The following is a 23,955-nucleotide window of genomic DNA, read 5'->3' on the forward strand; positions in this document are numbered from 1 at the left end:
TCCTGAAGAGGAGCCATGACCATTTCCTGTAATGGTCCCTTTAAATCACCCCAGCAGCCGCGCGTGTGGCTCTAGGAGGCCCGGAGGGGGAGGAGACAGCAGAAGCAGCGGCCATCTTGGAAGCGGCACAGCCACTGCTGGCTCCTGCGGGCGTCCCAAGGGGAGCCCGACGCTGCGGGTGAGTGATCGGCCCCGGTCACAGACCGCCGTGGCCGGTGGCCATAACAGGATCACTTATGGCATTATGCCTAAAAGTAGGTATGGGGGATAATGATTGGGACATACAGACCCATTATACTTGTGTCTAAGGATGATAGCAATTGGGGCATGGAGACCTCTTGTACTTTTATTCAGTCAGTGGGGGAATAGTGGTCAGAGCATAGAAGACTCTTTTACTTATGTCCCATATCTTGTGGGGTGCTAATCGGGTCATGAAGGCCCTTTTATTTGTGCCTGGAGAAAGGATGAGGTGTCACTCAGGACATGGAGGTACCTTGACTTGGTGTTCATAGGGTGTGGTAGGTGGGGTAGTAATTGGGGCATGGAGGCCCTTTAATTTGGTGTCATGGAGATGGGAATGGTGATTGAGGCATTTATTTATTTATTTATTTTAAACATTTTATATACCGAGATACGTTGGGAACATCATCTCGGTTTACAGATAACTCAACATAGCAAAAAGCTTCACAGGGAACGGTTGTCAACAGAATTAACAAGGAACAGGATGGGGGGGGGGGGGGGGGGTGTGAACTGGGTGAAAAGGGCAACATGTGCAAATATATACAAGAGATTTACAACTATATACAAGAAATTAACAATAGAAATTTATATTCCTTATATATGTGTCTGGGGAACTGAGAGGCTCATCTAGGGTTCCATAGCCCCCTAGACTTCATTCCAGGGGCTAATGATCAGACCTCAGAAGCCCTTGACTTTGATTTTGTGAGGAAGGAAAGGGGGAATGATAACTCTTGATTTTGGGTTGGGTAGATGATGATCTGTTTCTGGGAGGAGATGAAATGTCACATGCTACTCACACCTGCAGATAGCTTGCAGGCTTAACATTTTGGAGTAATATCCAAACGATTCCCCACCATGGAAGTGTACTTCCCAACAAACAAAACAAAACACTCCATTTTAATTCATCTGCTTTGGCCAAGCCAATTTTTCATTTATACAGTACACTTAGGGGCGGATTTTAAGAGCCCTGCTCGCCTAAATCTGCCCAAATCCGGGCGGATTTAGGCGAGCAGGGCCCTGCGCGCCGGTGAGCCTATTTTACATAGGCTCACCGGCGCGCACAGACCCCGGGACTCGCGTAAGTCCCGGGGTTCTCCGAGGGGGGTGTGTCGGGACATGTCGGGGGGCGGGCCCGGTCGTCGCGGCGTTTAGGGGGCGTGTTGGCAGCATTTTGGGGGCGGGTCCGGGGCGTGGTTACGGCCCGGGGCGGTCCGGGGCGTGGCCGCACCCTCCGTACCCGCCCCCAGGTCGCGCCCCGGCGCGCAACCAGCCCGCTGGCGCGCGGGGATTTACGTCTCCCTCCGGGAGGCGTAAATCCCCCGACATAGGTAAGGGTGGGGTATAGACAGGGCCGGGCGGGTGGGTTAGGTAGGGGAAGGGAGGGGAAGGTGAGGGGAGGGCGTTAGAGGATTCCCTCCAAGGCCGCTCCGATTTCGGAGCGGCCTTGGAGGGAACGGGGGTAGGCTGCGCGGCTCGGCACGCGCCGGCTATACGTAATTGATAGCCTTGCGCGTGCCGATCCAGGATTTTAGCGGATACGCGCGGCTCCACGCGTATCTACTAAAATCCCGCGTACTTTTGTTTGCGCCTGGAGCGCCAACAAAAGTACGCCAACGCGCCTTGTTTGAAAATCTACCCCTTAGCAATTAATCCATGTGTATAAAAATTAATAAGGGAAGTCAAGGGTAATTTTATATAAGGCTACCTTACAACCCAAGTCTTTCAAGTGCCATTATTTTAATGACGGTATATAAAATACTTAAATAAATAAATAAATAATCAACAACCATCAGCATTTTTTAGAAATGTGTTTTTTTTAATAAATATGTATGTGAAGCAATTTAAAAACTGATGGGGTAATTTTTAACAGCCCTACATGGCCAAATCAGAAGGATACATGTGTCTCTTGGGCCAGCACGTGGTGTGCATATTTTTAAAAGCATCCATGAATGCGCAAATATCCCGGTACGTGCACAAAAGAAAAAGTCCAAAAAAGGGGTGGGGAGTGGGCATGGTCTGGGTAGGGCATGGGAGTTCCGGGAATTTAAATGGAAACTAGCACATAAGTATTTATGAGCACATGCGTGCGCTGGGGTACCCTACCGTGTAACTTTACTTCTGTTATAGATGGCGTGTAAGTTATAAAACAAAAAAAACTAGGCTAGTCAGTGGGGTTTTAAGGATTGGGGCAAGTAGTGTAAAAGAGAGTTTAGTTAGCTAGAGGGGTTAGGAAGTCCTATCCTGTAACTTGGCAAAGTGGGAACGAGCTGGTTTAACTGGTAATTGCTTTGGCACGCATGTGTATTAAAATCCCCCCATTTATGTGGTAGAAGCAGCACATGTGCGCATCCATATAAAATTGTACGCACAATTTCACTCATCCAGCTGATTTTATAAGATGCACGCATATACATGTGCATGTTATAAAATGGCCTCGTCCATGGTTATACACCGGAATACGTGCATTCAGGTACGCCCGCTCTGCTGTTTTAAAGTTACCATCTAACTGAGGTAACTGCTGCAGTTATGAAGACACTAACGAAGGACCAGCCGTGGCTGAGTTTCAAGAAAAAATAATTCTTCAGGGGTTACTCTTCCCAACTGCGCTGCTGAACTTTAGCAGAAGCTGCCACCATGGTCATCGGCATGTATCCAATGTTGCGTACATGTTATAAAATAGCATAGACGTGTGTATGTGTGTGCACTATTTTGCAACTGAGTGCACACAGCCATGCACATCAGGGTATGAGCCGCACAAGTCAGGGAATTTTATAACAGGCGCAGGTCCACACCATGACCAGTTTCACCAGTTCATTCATCAATTCATCCAGACTAAAGGTAGCTCCTCCAAACTCTCCTGGTAAATAGCCTGCACTCCCTACAGTTACCCGACCCTTTAAACCCCTTATGGTTGGCTGGATTTTTTGTTATTCGAACTTACACCTTCTCCATAATAGAATTAAACTTATGCGGCACTGGACCTGGGCGTAAGTATTTGGGCACTCATCTCTTGGCATGCCCTGGAATACCCACACCTCGTTCAAACCACGCCCACATCATGCCCCTTTTTGAATTGGATTGAGATATTAGCATATTGGGAGATGCACACACATGTAAACAGCTTTTAAAATCTAGTGCATGCGTACACATCTCCCTATTTTGGCGTGCGCCCGACTTTTAAAATTCACCTTTATAGCAGCAGTGTATAGTGGACATACAAAAAATGTTTAATGCACCCAGACATTGATTTATGAGTTAGAAGTGTGAAAAGATGTAAACTCTTTATAATGCCTGGTATTAGAAAATCATCTGAGAGAGAACTCCATTTTGGTGTCTTGAATGGCTCTGTCAGTCTCTCTCTTCATAAGGTATAACTTATTTATAGATTTAATTAAAAAATATATTTTTCTCCTCAGCTGTTGGCTCTAAGCGTTTCTTGAACCACAACAGTAACCCATTAAGAGGTGGTTTATCAAACATTTGAAATTTAGCACTAAGAGATTTTTAGCACACATGGAAGTGCATAGGCCCCCAAAGTCTTTGAAAATTTACCATCTTGCAGTGTGTCTAATTGAGCTGTGATTGTTAAGCAAATGGTTTCTTCATTTTGTACCATTATCTCTACTGTGCTGAAATTCTTTTTAAAGTGTTTGCTGACAAAAGATACAGTGAGCTAATGAACTTAATGAGCTCTAAGAGGTCTTTGGTATAGAATTTTACCATCAGATTGCATCATTACCACAACTCTTAACCCATAAGATTTAAGGATGTGATTCAGAATGCATAAGAGTCAAGAAACTTATTTAGAAACAGTGAAATATTCATTACAGAAAGTTTCATTCCTGTGTACCTCTTCTTTAATGTTAACTAAGTGGTACTCACAATCACTGCTTTGAATATCTGATGGACATAATACAGAATGATAGATATTTAGAACTGAAATGTCTGCATTTCAACTTCCAGAATTAAAAATGCTTGTAATTAATGATTGTATATTTGTGTTATATAATACATGCTAGAATTGTAAATGTAATTTCAAATTATTTTAATAGAATTTTACTTTATTTTGTCTGATTTTATTCCTCACCTTATCAAAGTATGATCCCCAAAGTGACTTACTAATAAAGACAACAGATATAATGATACATTTCAAACATAATCACCAAAAAACATAGCACAAAAGTACAAACAGGATACAGATCCTAAGTTGTAAAATCTCTCAATAGCATATATTCCACTGAAAAATAAATCAAAAGTTTTAATCAATATCTTACACAGTAAGTAATCAAATAAAAGAAAAATAAAGGAAAGAGGTTCCATCATTTTCTCCAAGACACAATCTTTTATCTGACATAAAATTAAACAAAATAATCAGTGTCCTAAAAAAGGTGATCAATTAGGAAAAATCCAAGATGCAAAAAATCCAACTGGTATTAACCAATGCCACCAACAACTAGATAATTATTAATTATATCTTAGTACAGCTCATGCTTAGCAGCTGAAATCATGGAGTTTTATGCAGGACAATCTGGCGATGATCAGCAAAAGAGAGGACAGAAGAGTCATTTGTAAGGACCAGAGCTTCTCCCAAATAGGAAGAAAAGTTGGGAGAGGTATTCAGTGATCTCAAGCATTTGAAGGCAACATAGGCGCTAAAAATAGGCGCATATTGAGCTCCCATTTCTCTAATGCACACAAAGCCTTATTTAAATGAAACTGAAATCAGAGCGGTATATAAAAGGATGCGCTGAGGGAGAAATGTGCATTTTTGGCACTCAAAGGAGTTCATTGCAATGGGCACTCAATACGAGCTTCCGTTTTGAGGGCGCTTATTTTTGGTTATTTTGCTAAGCTTCATAGACTTTGCTGATTTTAATACTGAAGTTTATTATATCAGGTACCCACTGCTATGGGTGTCTAAATTGTGTGGTCATAATAAAAGTGCACTTCTTTTGGATCAAATCAATATACATATATTTTTCCCCACCGGAAGCAATAAATTTAAGTCAGGATGATACTAAGGAAGAAGACACATTTATTGCGACACAGAGGACCATATTTTATTAACATTTCTCATGAGCTCTTGACTGCAAATTAATTTTTCTCCTCCTCCGAAGTTAAATTCCCTGTGTTAAGAAATATGCTTTGGGCACCCAGCCTTTGGGCGCACTTTCCTTCATGTAGCGGTAATAGCTAATGTCTTCTAGGGATGTGCAGACCAAATGTTTATGTTCATAAGTCCATAAGTCGAAAGGGGGGGTCATTTGCGGTCAATATGGACATATGGAGAATTCCATAAGTTGAGTCTATGTCCATATGTGCAAATAAAAATTTAAACCCCTCACCCTCCTTAATCCCCCCCCCAAGACTTACCAAAACTCCCTGGTGGTCCAGCGGGGTCAGGACACCATTTCTGAACTCCTTTGCAAGGAGCACGTGACATCAGCGTCACGTCGGAGTGACGCAGCGTCACGTGATTCCCCGCGCGTTCGCTCCGGGACCCTCGTTCGACCCAAAAGGAACTTTTGGCCAGCTTGGGGGGGCCTCCTGACACCCCCAAGCTGGCCAAAAGTTCCTTTTGGGTCGAACGAGAGTCCCGGAGTGAACCTGCGGGGAATCACGTGACGTCGGCGCCACGTCTGACACCCCCAAGCTGGCCAAAAGTTCCTTTTGGGTCGAACGAGGGTCCCGGAGCGAACCCGCGGGGAATCACGTGACGCCGCGTCACTCCGACGTGGCGCCGACGTCACGTGCTCCTCGCAAAGGAGTTCAGAAATGGCGTCCTGACTCCTCCCTGGACCACCAGGGAGTTGTGGTAAGTCTTTGGGGGGGGATTAAGGAAGGTGAGGGGTTTAAATTTTTATTTAGGATCAACAATCGCGATTTCCAATGTATTCAACATAGCTATGTTGAATAAGTTGGAAATCCGATCGTTTTTGCCTCATCACTTTTTTAAGTTAAAAAAAAAAAAAGCAGCGTTTTACATTTAAGTTCAAAACGAATGCACACCCCTAATGTCTTCATCTACATGGAATTTAATTGTGATGGACGCTATTTGGTACGTTTTGTTAGGGCATGTGTTATAGATCCACTAATCTCCTTGCTGCATTGGATGTTATCCTTGTGTGCCTGAAATGCATGCCCAACAGTGAATAAACCCATGCGCTAGGCTGAACGCACATTATTACATCAGCCTGAGAGTTTTTAAAATTTTATCATGCTTTCTGCTTGGAGCCAGTGAAACTTGATATGATCAGCTGTTTTGGCACCTATCAAAATTCTCTTGGCAGTACTTCGTAGGAGCTGGCTGCACTTCACACTGTATTGTGAGATGCCATTGTACAGGGTATTGCAATAATCAATTTAAAATTGTAAACCTCTTAGACCTATATTTTGTATAGGCAGTATAGAAAAACGTTTAAATAAATAAATAAAGATAAATCTATTCTATTGGTGATTAGCACATGGATTACAGTTGTAAGATTGTGTTTATCAAGGAAATTGTGGAATTGGTGGATCGTTTCTTTTGATGCAAATAATCACATTAATGGATATAATGTACATATGCTTAATGTAGGACTTTCAGGTCTGAATGGAATAGGAGACATTCCATAGAGGTGCAGGTATGTCCAATATTTGGATTATTCAGTATTTTTCTATTTTATGCACACTTATTTTTCTGTTTTTCAAGCACATTATCCTCCCTATATACAACAATTTTTTCAAGTTCCTATTGCTGTTCTCACATGTGGTTACAGGCAGGATATTTGAACTTGCTTTTCAGAATTAGTATTTGCTTTTAGGGGTATGCACTGACATTTTTTTAAATTTTGCTTTGTTTTACATGGTTGTTTTCTTTTTCATTCAATTTCATTAAAATAAATGACAAACAAAATGTAAAAAGAAGAAAAGCAAAAGTAACAAATAAATGTTCATCTGCAGTCAAAATAATACCCCAGAGTCCTCCCCCATTCCTCCTCCATCTATTAACCTGCAGGTGAAAATGTCTTTACGAAGTAGGAATAATCCCTGATCACTCTTGCCCTGCTGTTTCTGATATTGGAAATGGTGTCAGCAGACTGAGACCAATGCCATAATTAAATGGCTAAGTATATGTTTCTTCAACGTTTGGGTATTGGGATTTTAGATTTGGGGTAGTTTAATGTGGGAAATATAATCATATCATTTGTGTGGAAGCTTTTTAAAAAAAAGATGGCATCTAATTGGCAGGATGTATATAGTTTCTCACATACACACCTGCAAGAGGTTTTACAAACTCCAGCATTTTTTACAATCCCTGTTGGGGGGCTTGTACAGGGAGATGTTTGGACTCAGGTCCTCAATTTGAAAAAACGGCTTGTACGCACTGAAATGCATGGACAGACTTTGATAGAATATTGTCGGGTTCAGAGAATCCCGCGCAGTTTACGTATTAGGAAGGAGCCGTTGTTATACACAGAAGATCACATTTTTCTACAGAAGTGGAACAGCATTCTAAATAAATGCTCACTAGATCTTATGTTTGCAATTATTGAACAAGCTAAAGTTACAGCACAAGCTATTAACATTGAGATCACACAATTGTTAGATACGATAAAAAATGATATGGTTATTCAAGATTTCACTAATAAAGCTGTAGAAACAGACAAGACCATAGAAATGTTTAGTGAACAGGTTAAACAAACCAAACTTGAGAAATTTGTTCGAGACGAGAAAGATTATGCAAAAGGATTAGTATATTTTTGGATGCAACCCAACTACAGGAATCAAAGAAAAATGTTTGAAGGATCTGATTCCTCTTCATCTGATTCATCGGGAGAAGAAGGTATGAGTGGCAACAACCAATCAAATAATAGACGAGTTAGATTCCAGGATTCAAAAAACTACAAATCTGGAAACAAAGGAGGCAAGGTGAACAGCAACCCCAAATCGAATCGACCTGTAACTCGATCTCAACAGGAACGGGATTGAATGATGGTACAGTTGTCAATCTATCTTCAGTGACCCTGACCCATACTCAAGTTTCACTACTAGAGAAAGGGTTATCCTTTGTGCCATCTCGCGGTTTGGATTTGTTTGACATTGAAACGTATATACATAAATGTATCAGACAACTTTGTTTACGTGTTTACTTTTCCAACACTTCTTGTTCTGGGACTGATATTTCTATTGTTGCTCCAAGATCTAAATGGTGTCCACCTGGTTCCATGGATCCATCAATTGCCACATTTAGAGATCTAGTGATTAAACATTTGCATTCCTTAGAGAATTCTATGCATGGTGATAATGCATTTAATTTATCATACGTGGAACGACAAGCACTAACAAATTTGCAGCATCATCCCTCTGTCATTATTAAACCTGCTGACAAAGGTGGAGCAGTAGTAGTGATAGATGTGGCAGACTATCAGGCAGAGGCGATCCGGCAGCTTAGTGATTCGGATTATTATTTAAAATTGACAGAAGATCCTACCCTTGGGGTTAAAGCCGAGGTTGACTCATTGATTCAAATAGCTGCTCAGAGATTCTGGATTACACCTAAGGAGCAAAGATTTCTTACTGTAGATTTTCCCAAGATGCCTGTATTATATCTATTGCCTAAGATTCATAAAACGTTGTTAAAGCCTCCAGGTCGACCAATCATGTCTACAAGAGGCTCGTTACTTGAGCCTCTTTCAATTTTTGTTGACAAATGTTTGGCACCAATGGTCAAATTGCTGCCTTCTTACGTTCGTGATTCTTCTGATTTGATGATACAGTTACAAGCTCAAACACAACATTTATTTCCAAGCTCTACTTTAGCTTTAGCTACAGTTGACGTGGTTTCTCTATATACGAGTATTCCCCAACAAGAAGCTTTTGAGATTGTGCAATCTAAAGTGAATGAAGTTTCTTCTCATATTCCATCAGCTTTTATTTCATCTTTAGCAGCTATTGCTTTAAAGAACAATTTTTTCAAATTTGGAGATGAAATTTCTTTACAGCGGAAAGGAGTTGCGATGGGAGCCACTGTGGCTCCTGACATTGCAAACCTTTATATGGGTGGTTTTGAACATAAATATCTGGTTACCAATCCGTATCACAGTCAGGTGAAATTTTGGCGTCGTTATATAGATGATATATTGATTGTCTGGGAGGGTGTTGAAACTGATTTTGCAGCGTTTATGTTGTGGCTAAATAGTTGTGACATACATCTGAAGTTCACTTATACTTTTTCGAAATTATGTGTCTCAGACATTTCAATTTCATTACAATCTATGGGATTTTCTTTTTCAATCTACCGAAAACCAACAGATAAAAACACTTTGCTCCGGTACGATAGCTGTCACCCGCACCATCTAAAATCCAACTTACCCTATGGGCAATTTTTGAGATTGCGGCGTTTATGCTCTAATCTTGGTGATTATAAGTTGAAACCAAAAATTTTGATATCTAATTTCCAGCAGAGGGGCTACCCTTTAAATTTGCTTAAGAAAGCTTATAAACGTGCTAGGTGGGTTAATCAAGATCTACTTTTCCTTCCTGCTAATACTCAGCAGGATTCCAATCGAATTACTTGTGTACTACCATTTTCATCTCAGATTTACAAGGTTCAAAATATCATCAAGAAGTATTGGCATGTTGTGAGTCTACATTCAGAATTACATGAAGTCCCCAGGTTTGCCTTTAAACGTGGGAAAAACCTTAGAGATTTCATTGTACACTCGGACTTTGCAGATGAAAAATTGCATGACAGTACAGATGACAGGCAAACTGCAGGACATTTTCCTTGTGAACATTGCAGTGTTTGTAGCCAATCGTTCTCGGGGGAATGTTTACCGTTCTTTGATAATGGCAAGTTTAGATTTAAATCTTACACAAATTGTCAATCCAAGGGTGTAATTTATGGACTTTGGTGTCCATGTCCCCTACTTTATATTGGGAAGACTAGCCGCAGTTTAAAAGTATGCATGATTGAGCATAAGAGCGCTATTGTACGTCAGCGCACTGAGGCACCTATAGTACAGCATTGTCTACAGTTAAATCATTCCTTTGAAGTTTTGCGTTTTGCGGCTATTGAAAAATTAATCCCGAGTAATAGAGGTGGTGATTTTGACAATTTTTTATTACGGAGGGAACAAAAGTGGATACATCATTTTGACACGGTGGCCCCTAAGGGCCTTAATCGTGAGACTGATTGGTCTGTTTTCTAGCGTTTTGCATTAGGGGAATTGTAGTCAGTTGTAACATCCTGAGTGAGCATTTCCGGTGACGTATGGTAGTTTTGCTTGATTTAAATGCGAACAGGTACACTTTCCAGGTATAGACGCTGAGGTGCCATTTTTTGAATGTGGTGAGAGAGACAGCTATTTTGTCCGGGTAAGTTTTTTCATTATGATTAGTGTGGCTGTTTGTGAATGAAAACTCCTTCTCTGGTGCTTGTGAGTTTGTAATTATATTTATTTTATTTTTGTTTTTAAGGGTTGAAGGACATTTGCTCGATATTCATATCTTGTTTAGATCTCCTGAAGATTGTGTATCAATTGAAATAAATAAATAAATAAATAAATTGAAACATGTCTTGTTTAGATCTCCTGAAGAAGATTGTGTATCAATCGAAACATGTCGGGACAGCTCTAAATGAAACGAGATGGTTGTGTTTCATATTTCATGAGCCCTTTTTGGGCCATATTATATTAAGTGGCTAAGTATATGTTTCTTCAACGTTTGGGTATTGGGATTTTAGATTTGGGGTAGTTTAATGTGGGAAATATAATATAATTTGATTTAGGTTTCTAGATTTCCTTAGTGGTGGATTATCACAGTTTTATAAATTAAAAGAATAAATAACTTTTTTCATACATAAAAATAAAGTAATGACTTTGCAGCATGATGACAATAAATGATTACAAATAACAAACTGCTTCAGTGACCGATCACGGCTTGCGGCCCATTGAGTGGCGAGAGGCTGCAGAGTGAAACTTTGAGGCACTCATTGATGATATTGTCATCTGCTAGCATATAAGTTGTTTATTGTAAAGGATTTTCAGTATATGGGATTTGTATCCTTTTTCCTCTCTTTTTGTTGTATTGATAATTAAATTTTTGCCATACAGTATTGAGCTGGCCAGGCTTAGGCTGGCAGAAATCAGTAATAGTGTTGGCCTTGATCTGCTGGCACCATTTCTAATAGTAAAAGGAGCGGGATAGGAGTAACCAAGGATCATTCCTGCCTGACGAGCACATTTTCAATTGCAAAGTAAGAGGGTCCAGTAGTGGGGGTAGAGTCTGGGAATTTTTTTTTTGGCAGTGGTGATGGTGTTATTTAATTAAAATTGAAATGAACAAGAACATAATTTCATTCAGTTTTCATTCATTTTGTTTTAAAAAGTAGGAAAATGTTTCCATTTTGGTTCAAATGAATGCACAAATCACTTTCCTTTCGGCAATAGTGTTTTAAATATGTTCGCATATAAACCGTTTATTTATTTATTTGCTTATTTATTTGTTTTGACATTTTATATACTGTCAATAGAAACACTGAGAGGAGAGGATCACCTTGCTGGTGGCTGAAAGGAATCAGTACCATTCTTTGTTAATCAGAACAGCAGTGAGTCACTCAGGAAAACTGACTGAAATGTAAATCTCTAAAGGAACTGTTTTGTACTAATTTACCTTAGAAGCACATTATAAATTAGTAGAGATGTGAATCGTGTGCCAGATCGTCTTAACGATCAGATTCATCTGGGGGGGGGGGGGGGGAATCTGATCGTTAAGATATGTGATTTGGAATCGTTTCCGATTCCAATTCACATCGCTAATTTTTTTTTACGGGAGGCCCGTGCCGCTAAAAAAAAACTACGCACCCGACCCTTTAAATCGACCCCACCCTCCCGACACCCCCAAAACCTTTTAAAATTTACCTGGTGGTCCAGGGGGGCCTTGGGGGGCCTTGGGAAGAGATCCAGGGGGGCCTCGGGGAGAGGAGAGATCCAGGGGGGCCTCGGGGAGAGATTTCCCGTTCCCAGGCATCACCTGTTCTAAAAAAAAATGGCGCCGATGCCCCTTTGCCCTTACCATGTGACAGGGTATCCGTGACATTGGCCGGCCCCTGTCACATGGTAGGAGCACTGGATGGCCGGCGTCATCTTTAAAGAATGCGCTGGCCATATTTACTCATCAGCCCCTATTATATAGTATAATAGGGGCTAATGTCCTGCCAATGGCATGGATACCCTGTCACATGGTAAGGGCAAAGGGCCATCAGCGCCATTTTGATTAGTGGCAGCCGACGGCCCGAGAGAGGGAGATCGCTCCAGGGACCCCCACTGGACCACCAGGTAACTGTAAAAAGTTTTTTGGTGGGTCGGGAGGGTGGGGGAAGCTAAGGTATTAGTTTTAAAGGGTCGGGGTGGGTTTAGGGGTTATTTTTGTGTGCCGTTTTTCCCACCCTCCCCCAAAACGATAAGAGAACCCCCACGATCAATATCGTGGGGTTTTCCTATCATTTTGGGGGAGCCCCTGATTTCTGACGATTTTGAAAATATCGTCCGATATTTTCAATTGTCCGAAGCCCGATTCACATCCCTATTTGTTAATCAAGAGAGCAGTGAGTCACTCTGCCTGACTAACTGAAGTTAGACTGTTTGTATTAAGGATTAAATGGACAATTTTCTCAGTGGAAGGGAGTGGACAGTGGAGTGCCTCAGGGATCTGTATTGGGACCCTTTCTTTTCAATATATTTATAAATGATCTGGAAAGAAATACGACAAGTGAGATAATCAAATTTGCATATGACACAAAATTGTTCAGAATAGTTAAATCACAAGCAGATTGTGATAAATTGCAGGAAGACCTTGTGAGACTGGAAAATTGGGCATCCAAATGGCAGATGAAATTTAATGTGGATAAGTGCAAGGTGATGCATATAGGGAAAAATAACCCATGCTATAATTACACAATGTTGGGTTCCATATTAGGTGCTACAACCCAAGAAAGAGATCTAGGCGTCATAGTGGATAACACATTGAAATCATCGGTTCAGTGTCCTGCGGCAGTCAAACAAGCAAACAGAATGTTGGGAATTATTAGAAAGGGAATGGTGAATAAAACGGAAAATGTCATAATGCCTCTGTATCGCTCCATGGTGAGACCGTACCTTGAATATTGTGTACAATTCTGGTCGCCACATCTCAAAAAAGATAATTGCGATGGAGAAGGTACAGAGAAGGGCTACCAAAATGATAAGGGGAATGAAACAGCTCCCCTATGAGGAAAGACTAAAGAGGACTTTTCAGCTTGGAGAAGAGACGGCTGAGGGGGGGATATGATAGAGATGTTTAAAATTATGAGAGGTCTAGAATGGGTAGATGTGAATCGGTTATTTACTCTTTCGGATAGTATAAAGACTAGGGGGCACTCCATGAAGTTAGCATGGGGCATATTCAAAACTAATCGGAGAAAGTTCTTTTTTACTCAACGCACAATTACATTCTGGAATTTGTTGCCAGAGGATGTGGTTAGTGCAGTTAGTATAGCTGTGTTTAAAAAAGGATTGGATAAGTTCTTGGAGGAGAAGTCCATTACCTGCTATTAAGTTCACTTAGAGAATAGCCACTGCCTTTAGCAATGGTAACATGGAATAGACTTAGTTTTTGGGTATTTGCCAGGTTCTTATGGTCTGGATTGGCCTCTGTTGGAAACAGGATGCTGGGCTTGATGGACCTTTGGTCTGACCCAGTATGGCATTTTCTTATGTTCTTATGTCATTCCATGTAATGCTCACAATGGTTACAGGGTAACATTCATAGCTATTAATCGACGATGGTTTCCATAGAAAGTATTCATAGGCAGGGATTAACATCTCTGAAATTAAATGAATAGTTCTAACACATAATAAATTGCATACTAAGGGGCATATTTTCAAAGCCCTGCGCACATAAATCCAGGGAAATGTTCGCACGTGGGGGAGTTACGCACGCTGGGCCTATTTTCAAAAGGCCCAGCAGCATGCGTAAAGCCCCGGAACGCGTATAATCACGGGGCTTGAAAAAAGGGGGTGGGGCATGGGCGGGGCAGGGCGGTCTGGGGGTGGGGCAGGAGCGGGTCCGGATCCTCCAGGCACAGCAGCCATTTGCCGCTGTGCCTTGGATCGCTGGCTGGACATCGGCCTGGGCGCGCAACTTGCACCTGCCCAAGGCAGGTGTAATTGGGTAAGAAACATTTTTTGTGGGATTTAGCTTAGGGCTGGGGAGGCAGGAGAATTAGGGGAAGGGAAGGGAAGGTGGGGTGGGGGGGTAGGGAACTTCCCTCCCAGGCCGATTTCGGAGCAGCCTGGGCGGGAATGGAGGAAGGCAGTGCGGCTCGGCACACGCAAGGTGCACAATTGTGCACCCCCTTGCTCGCACTGACCCCTGATTTTATAACATGCGTGCGGCTGCGCACGCATGTTATAAAATCGAGCGTACATTTGTGTGCTCCGGGTTGCGCGCACAAATGTACACTGTGCACGATAGCGATAGCACGCTGGGGGTGGAGTCGGGGTGGCGAGGAGGCATACTCGGCAGTGTCTTCGCTGGCAGCATTAAGGTAAGTAACATTATCATCACCAGTAGCATGCCCAATAACACCACCTTTCACAGTGGCGCTATTGGGTGCGAAAGCCAGCAGCGAAAACACCACGGTGGTGCGAAGGCTGCCGGCTTTCGCAGGCCCCCTCTGCCCCCCTTTGCCCCCCTGCCCCCTGTTTTTGCTGGATTCACCATTCTGCAATAGAATGGTGAATCCAGGCGTAAGGCAGGTAATGTAGGAAAATAATATAACAAATATCACATAATGGTCTTCACATTGTTTTAAGATTCTTATGTTCTCTCACTGTGTTTTATTCCTCATGCTTAAATTAATATCTCTTTTCTATCTTGTTAATGTAGCTCTTTACATTCTGATGTTTTTAAGATAGATTATATACATTTTGTAATAGCCATGCTTTTCGCTCGTATTTAAATCTCTTTCTGTCTGGTCTCACACATAACATCTCAAGTAGAGAATTCCAAAGCTTTGGACCTGCTATGGAAAACACAAGATCTCTTACTTGAGTCAGATGTGTACGCCATGTGGTGGGAACTGATAATAGTCCTTTATTTTGTGATCTTAGTGTTCACTGTGGTGTGTATGACTGTAATGTCATGCTGATCATACCAGTATTAGCAGAATGAATGATTTTGAATATTGTGCAAACAATTACCCCCTATAATCGACCACTGAATTCACTTGTGAGATGGGGATCGATATGATGTACAAATATATCCATAAATCCCCACACCTCTGTTATTAACATTCAACAGCGCATTCACTATATGACCTTCATAATAGGCATCATTGTGTGGTAATCCATACCATTTTTTCACTCTGTCTTATGCTTAATCATTGGTCAGTCCATATTACTAATTTTTTTAAATTTTTGCGTGCTCAAGTGCTCTGTGCATTAAAACTCATTCACTATAACAGTCTTCTCAATACTTATCTTGAGATCAAATTAATTCTTTATATATTGTTGTTACAGCCCGAGTCTCTCCAAAACCGATGGTCCATAGCAATGTGACCAATCCCACATTGCCTCACCGTGTCTGTGCCCTTGTCGTCCTTCTTCAAGGGCAAAAATCTGCGCCACGAAAACAGATATATATCAACAAAACATAAACATTGTTTTCACAAAAACTCAATCGTGCACCAGCTACTCACTCATTTCAACATCATAATGGCTCTCAGCGTTTTTTGTTCATCTCTTCCGGTTTGAATTTCCCGCCTCCATTTTTAAAGCCCCCTGTCTCAAGTGACGTCAAAAATCACCGGTTATATTGACTAATACCAATGAAAAGAAGGGGCATTGGTCTTGTAAACATTGTTCTGTGTGCAGTCAAGCCATTGAAGGGGAGAACTGGATAGACAAAGATGGGCAAGCGCATAAAGCACGGCAATATTCATCGTGCGAGACTTCAAGAATAATATACATCATTGTGTGCCCTTGTAATCTTTATTATATAGGGCGCACTAAACGTCAAATACGTGTTAGATTAATTGAACATCGCAGCTGCATCGCCACAGGTAAAATATTAGCCCCGATGGTAGCTCATTGTTTAGAAAAACATCATACCTTCCAACAACTCCGATGGCGGGTGTTGGAGGTGGTTCCAAGTAACATGCGAGGTGGCGATCCTAATTTTTTATTAAATTTAAAGGAGCAGCAGTGGATCTTCCGTATGCACACAGTCATGCCATTAGGTCTTAATATTATGATAGAGTGGTATTCATTGTAGCACCAGAAGTGACGTAGAAAGACGTCACTTGAGACAGGGGGCTTTAAAAATGGAGGCGGGAAATTCAAACCGGAAGAGATGAACAAAAAACGCTGAGAGCCATTATGATGTTGGGATGAGTGAGTAGCTGGTGCACGATTGAGTTTTTGTGAAAACAATGTTTATGTTTTGTTGATATATATCTGTTTTCGTGGCTCAGATTTTTGCCCTTGAAGAAGGACGACAAGGGCACAGACACGGTGAGGCAATGTGGGATTGGTCACATTGCTATGGACCATCGGTTTTGGAGAGACTCGGGCTGTAACAACAATATATAAAGAATTAATTTGATCTCAAGATAAGTATTGAGAAGACTGTTATAGTGAATGAGTTTTAATGCACAGAGCACTTGAGCACGCAAAAATTTAAAAAAATGAGAAATATGGACTGACCAATGATTAAGCATAAGGCAGAGTGAAAAAATGGTATGGATTACCACACAATGATGCCTATTATGAAGATCATATAGTGAATGCGCTGTTGAATGTTAATAACAGAGGTGTGGGGATTTATGGATATATTTTGTGATTTTGAATATTAACATTAATACTTTGTATTAGATTTGGGATTGTACAGGCAGTCAGAGCAGCAAAATCAGTGACAGTGTAATGTGATCAAATTTCCTGGCTCCTTATAAAAGTCTAGCTGCAGCATTTTGTAATAGTTGTAGTGGTTTCAAGAGACATGTGGGAAGACCAAGTAATAGAGAGTTACAGTAGTCTATATTTGAGGAAAGAGTTTGCAGTACAGTACAGAAGTCTTCGAAAGTTAATAAAGGTTTCAACCGATGTAATACATGTAACTTGGCGTAACCTCTATTAATAAATTTATTGATGTGCTTTTTCATAGTAAGGGTTTCATCCAGCAGGATGGAGGAACAAGTCAGGAACAGAATTGGAACAGAAGGATCCTGGAACGAGATTAGGAACAGGCAGGAGCAGTAACAAATGCAGAGGCAATCTTAGAACAAACCAACCTGAATGCCAAGGCAAGGAAGCAGAGACAGGAACTTCCTTATATCAAGGGATCAATCAGGGCATGCCATGGAGCTAAGACCTGCCCTTGGCCCTACATGAGTCTGGGCGGTCCATGCGCACGCGTAGGGTCATGGCTAACATGGAAGAGGCGTGAGGCCTGGCACGCAGTGGAAGGCCTGGCGACTGCCGCCGCAGGATGCCGGGGCCTGGTAGGACTGGCAACTACCATGAGGGAGGTCATCCCGGGACCCGCTGTGGAACCATGAAGGTGAGCAGGCCCGTGCGTGGGGACAGCCATGGGCAGGGTGCGTAACAGTACCCCCCTTCTAGGCCTCCGCCTACGCGGCTGTGGTTTCTCAGTGTACATTCTATGGAAGGTCCTCAGGAGATCCTTATGAAGAATGTTTTGGGAGGGGTCCCACAAATTCTCCTCGGCCCCATAGACCTCCCAGGCTAAGAGGTATTCCTACTTGCCTCAGCGTCGCCGGACGTCGAGGACCTCTCTTACCAGGAGAGAAGTGTTTGGCTCTGCAGAGATACGCGGAGCAGGAGGGTCTTTGCGTGAGGGCCAGGAGATGACCAACGGCTTCAACAGGGACTGGTGAAACGTGTTGTGGATACTCACTGAATGAGATAGCTGGGGTTGATATGAGACAGCTCCCACTCTTCGGATCACAGGAAATGGTCCTATGTATTTCGGAGCCAGACGGTGAGAGGGAAGTCTCAGTTGAATGTGTCAAGCACTCAGCCACACGTTCTGGCCAGGTCGAAAAAGTGAAGCAGGTCGTCTATGAAGATCAGAAGTGCGCTTGGCACGTTCAGCAGCTTGTGAAAGTCGTTCCTTTACCCGGGTCCACATTTGGCGAATGGTTGGAGCCATGGATTGAGCTGCTGGAGATGGAACCATCAGAGGAACAGGAAGAGGTAGTCGGGGCTGCCGTCTTTGAATTGCTTAGAGGCAGAAGATTGGGTTAGTAAACACCTCAGGCATTCTGTTTCTCCTCCCTGGAGTCAATAGAGATCTGGTATCTTGGTATCTATAGCAACAGAATTGCAACAGAGAAGTGGGGGAAGGGTGGAGCTCACCTTCAGTAGCAAGGTGTATAACAAAAGGATGGGGGATGGGTAGAGCAGCTTTAGCAATCACTGTCCTTTATCATAATCCCCAGTGTAATGTGTGCTCAGTTCAAATTCAGTCTTTTTCAGTTCAGTTTCACATATTCACCAGCCTTTCATTTCAGAACCCCCTAATATTCCTTAATGAAGTCTTCACAATTATTCGGTTCTCATTTGTTAGTTCTTGCTGCTCCATCTGTAGAGTCAGCAGAGCTCTGTATCTATAGCAACTGATTGCTCTCTGCTTCCTGTCTGCTAGAGCCTGGTAGCGAGGGGAGGAGGGATCTGCCCCTAGAGAGGGAAGTTTGAATGGGCTTAAGTACTGTCGTTAAATCCTTTTGTTTTACTGGAGGGAGTTGCCTTGGTTACTTAAAATTAGCGTCTGCATAGTTTCAGCAGCCCAAGTTACACAAAGTTAAACTAAAATACTTTCTTGCAGATTCTTGTGCTCCTTGCTTGCAGCACAGGCTGGCTCTTTTAAATCTGCGATTTCTATTCAACATAGACTTCCTGCCATGAGTTGTGCTGGAGCCTCTACTTCTATGCACTGCATACAGTTCCTTTAAATGTTTTCAGTTCAAACAAGTTTCATTCAGACCACTGCTGGCTTCCCTTGCAACTTCTTGTTTGATATAGCTTTCTTACTTTGCTATTATCTGATTAGCTTTTCTACTTCCAGACCACTGGCTGGCTTTCCTGCAACTTTCTGTATGATGCAGCTTTTTTACTGTGCTGGATCAATAGAAAACGTCCAAGTTTCCCTCATCCAGACAGCTAACTTTCCTTCCCAATCAGTCTTTGGACAAAGATCTCTTGTTTGAAATTATTTATTGTATAGATATTTTTCCATTACTTACAACTGTTGCTTCCAAACATATAGCCCCAGGCAAAGACCTTTGTAGCTGGAGATAGGCAGGAGAAGGGAGAACGGAGTTTCTTGGGATGCAGGGTGAGAAGACAAAGGGGTTCTGAAGCTGATTTAATCTTTAGAATTAAAGCAATAAGAAGGAATGTAAAAAAGCTGATCATATCACAGAGGTTGCAGGCACCTCTAGCTTTGAGGCAGCATGGCTGAGACTGACTAACAGTCTTGGAGAGTGATTATAGGAAACATCCCCACAAGCTGAGGCTAGAGGGTGAGATCCAATGGTAGTGAGCCTAGGATCCATGTGACACGGGGGGGGGGGGGGGGAGGGGGGACGGACATGAAGGGCAGTCTCTTGAGCCAGTAAGGCACTTAAGAAGACTCATTAGATTGAGAGGTCATACAGACCCTTCCCAAGTGAGAGAAAGCAAAGGATGAAGGGAACTTCTCTTAAGGGCAAGCTCCCTTAAAGGCAAGACTCAGAGGTTTTATCATGAGTTAAAAAAAGGTGTTTCAACACTAAGCATAGTATATACAGACACAAACATGTACCCACTGATGGGGACAGAACATATACAGATCAGTTTATTTTTTTGACATTGTGTTTTTCAGCCACTTTGAGTCACTTATCAAGTACCACATGCACATTTTTATGCCTGCTTTTATGCACATGAGCTTGTACTGTACTATTTTATATATTATGCCGACAGCCAGAGTCAGCCTGTGGTATCTCATGGCTTAGAACCACTGATATATCTACAGATCACTTTTTTTTATTGCCATTTTGTTTTTGAGCTATTTTGAGCCACTTTATCAACTGCCAAATTCACATTCCCCCCCCCCCCCCCCCCCTCATTTTCATGCATTGGAGCTGGTACTGTACTATTTATTATGTTCTGACAGCTAGTGTGTCTGTGGTATCTCATGGCTTAGAACCTCTGCTACATCTACAGATACTTTTTTGATTGTCATTTTGTTTATGAGCTACTTTGAGACACTTTGGGGCAGATTTTTAAAAAGAATGCCAGATTTTAAAAGATACGCGCATAGCCGTGTATTAGAGATGTGAATCGTGTCCTCGATCGTCTTAACGATCGATTTCGGCTGGGAGGGGGAGGGAATCATATCGTCGCCGTTTGGGTGTTTAGAGTATCGTGAAAATCATTAAAATCGTGAACCGGTACACTAAAACCCCCTAAAACCCACCCCCAACCCTTTAAATTAAATCCCCCACCCTCCCGAACCCCCCCCCCCAAATGCCTTAAATTACCTGGGGATCCAGCGGCGGTCCGTAGCTAAATCGGGGGAAGGGGGAGGGCAGGAAAACCGGCACTCTAAAACACCCTAAAACCCACCGCCGACCCTTTAAATTAAATCCCCCACCCTCCCGAACCCCCCCCCCCCCCAAATGCCTTAAATTACCTGGGGGTCCAGCGGCGGTCCGTAGCTAAATCGGGGGAAGGGGGAGGGCAGGAAAAACCGGCACACTAAAACCCCCTAAAACCCACCCCCGACCCTTTAAATTAAATCCCCCACCCTCCCGAACCCCCCCCCCAAATGCCTTAAATTATCTGGGGGTCCAGCGGCGGTCCGGAACGGTCTCCTGCAATTGAATCGTGTTGTCTTCAGGCGGCGCCATTCTGCGCCGCCATTTTGCAAAATGGCGGCGGCCATAGACCAAAACGATTCAACTGCAGGAGGTCATTCCGGACCCCTGCTGGACTTTTGGCAAGTCTTGTGGGGGTCAGGAGGCCCCCCCCAAGCTGGCCAAAAGTCCCTGGGTGTCCAGCGGGGGTCCGGGAGCGATCTCCTGCCGCGAATCGTTTTCCATACGGAAAATGGCGCCGGCAGGAGATCGACTGCAGGAGGTCGTTCAGCGGGGGTTCCGGACGATATTTTAAATCGTCAAAAAACGATTCACATCCCTACCGTGTATATCTTTTAAAATCCGGGGTCACTGTGCACAAGGTTGCGCAAAATCGCCTGCATGCGCCGAGCCACGCAGCCTGCCTCCATTCCCTCCAAGGCTGCTTTATCAACTGCCAAATTCAAATTTTTTTGCCATTTTTCATGCATTTGAGCTGGCACTAGAACCACTAAGTACACGTTTTAATGCCTTTAAAAACTATAATTGCTTGCACAATCGGTAACAATTATTGCAGCAAGTTGAAACTTCCCAACTTTTAATCATTTTTGTCAACTTTCAATTTCTCATAATTTAATACTCCCCCGCCCCTTCAGTTTTCCTAAAATATTGAAACACCCTAGAACCACCGAGTGCACTTTTTTATACACATGTACTTGTACTGTACATATTTCCTGTTTTATGCTGACTTTCAGTGTCTGATTGTGGTATCTCATGGCTTAAAGCCTGTGCTACATATACAAATCACTTTATTTGATTGCCATTTTGTTTGTGAGCTACTTTGAGCTACGGCTGCCACTAATCAAAATGGCCGATGGCCCGAGAGCGGGAGATGGCTCCCGGGACCCCCACTGGACCACGAGGTACTTGTACTAATAAAAATGGTGCCGATGGCCCTTTGCCCTTACCATGTGACAGGGTATCCGTGCCATTGGCCGGCCCCTGTCACATGGTAGGAGCACTGGATGGCCCGTGCCATTTTTAAAGATGGCGCCGGCCATCCATTACTCCTACCATGTGACAGGGCCTGGCCAATGGCACGGATACCCTGTCACATGGTAAGGGCAAAGGGCCATCGGCGCCATTTTTATTAGTGGCAGCCGATGGCCCCGAGAGCGGGAGATCACTCCTGGGACTTCCACTGGACCACCAGGTACTTGTAAAAGGTTTTGGGGGGTTCGGGAGGGTGGGGAAAGCTAAGGGAACAGTTTTAAAGGGTCGGGTGGGTTTTTTTGTTTATCGGCTCGGGCGCAGCCGATAAAAAAACCACAATCGGGCCACACAAAAAAAAATGAACGATGTGAATCGGAACCGATTCCGGTTCCGATTCACATCTCTAGGTAGAACTAGGGGTCATGAAATGAAACTTCAGGGGGACGGCTCAGAATCAATGTCAGGAAATATTTCTGCATGTAGAGAGTGCTGGACACCCTCCCTTCTGGAGGAGGTGGTTTAGCCAGATAAGGAGCTGGTTTAGCCAGATAGGTTATCTGGCTGTCTCTGGTCAGCCCATAAGACATTATAAAGTCCATATTCAGGTGCTATGCAGCTTGGCAAGTTAGCAGGATAAACTTATCCAAATAACTTTAGGATAGCTGAATATATTCAGTGAGGTGGCCATTTTGCTGAGTAATATATAGGCTAAGTTAGCCAAATACGTTTATCTGGCTACTTGCTGAACCACACCATTCCTGAATATGGACCTCATAATGTCTTAACAGCGTATTACTCTCTATTAACATTATTTTGCATATGCAGCTGTTCTAAATTTTAAGACATTCACAATAATTTTAGCATAATCATATTACAGTATTTTTCCGTTGCTTTAGGTGGTTGGTGTATTTAATTCACACATCATATGTAATAATACTATATTGCAATTGCTCCAAATCAAGAATAAGCTATTATAGTTCATCCCATCCATATTTCAGGATGAATTTTTAGAACAAAAGTATAATTGAGTTTTGTTCATGCAACATTCTGACTGCTGAAAGTTCAAAAATCTGATCATTTATTGCTTTCATGTTCATGCTCTATGACAATATTGTGACTTGTTCAACATTATAATAAAGCTGCAGCTTCTATTTCCATCACTTTGCTGTCCACAAATTGCATATAGTAGGGGTCAGAGGGGAAGTGGTGGGGGAGAGATAGAAAGAGTGGGGGAAATTGAGGATGAGGGAATGATTCAGCTGGCCAGGCTACGAGTGTTCATGCTAAGCGACTTGCTCACCCAGGTATGTTGTAGACTATAACTCAGTCCTCTAAGCACAAGACCAAGCAAAATAGAAAGATATAAAGCTAGAAAGATGGATGAGTGGATCTCTTGTGTAAGGAACAGGAAAGAAGCATGAGCTGAATTTCAATATTGCTCTGCCAAATTAACATCGCTTGTTAGCAGGGAATGCAAACACTGGTACCTTTTTTGTGTTTCAGAATTGGTGAAATCTTTGGATAGGTAATAATTGGATGCCTTAATTTCCTTTTCTTTGTTCCCCACTGTGCAGTTTATGTTTATTTTTGTTATTATCAATATAAACTTGTTTAATCATGTTCACTTCATTGGTGTAGTTTTTCTCAAAAAAATCTTAATGTTGTTCAACAGATGTTTTATTTATCACCTTTGAGTAAACTTTTCAACATGCATTCTGTAATCATTTCCTGCAGACAACATCATAAAATGGAACTTAAGCTTTTCAATTGCAATTTGTTTGTTGTTTTGGTAATATCTTTGATAAATGAGACAATTTTCCATTTTAAGTAAGGAAAACATTTTT

Source organism: Rhinatrema bivittatum, chromosome 7, assembly GCF_901001135.1.
Source record: "Rhinatrema bivittatum chromosome 7, aRhiBiv1.1, whole genome shotgun sequence".
Classification (NCBI taxonomy): Eukaryota; Metazoa; Chordata; class Amphibia; order Gymnophiona; family Rhinatrematidae; genus Rhinatrema; species Rhinatrema bivittatum.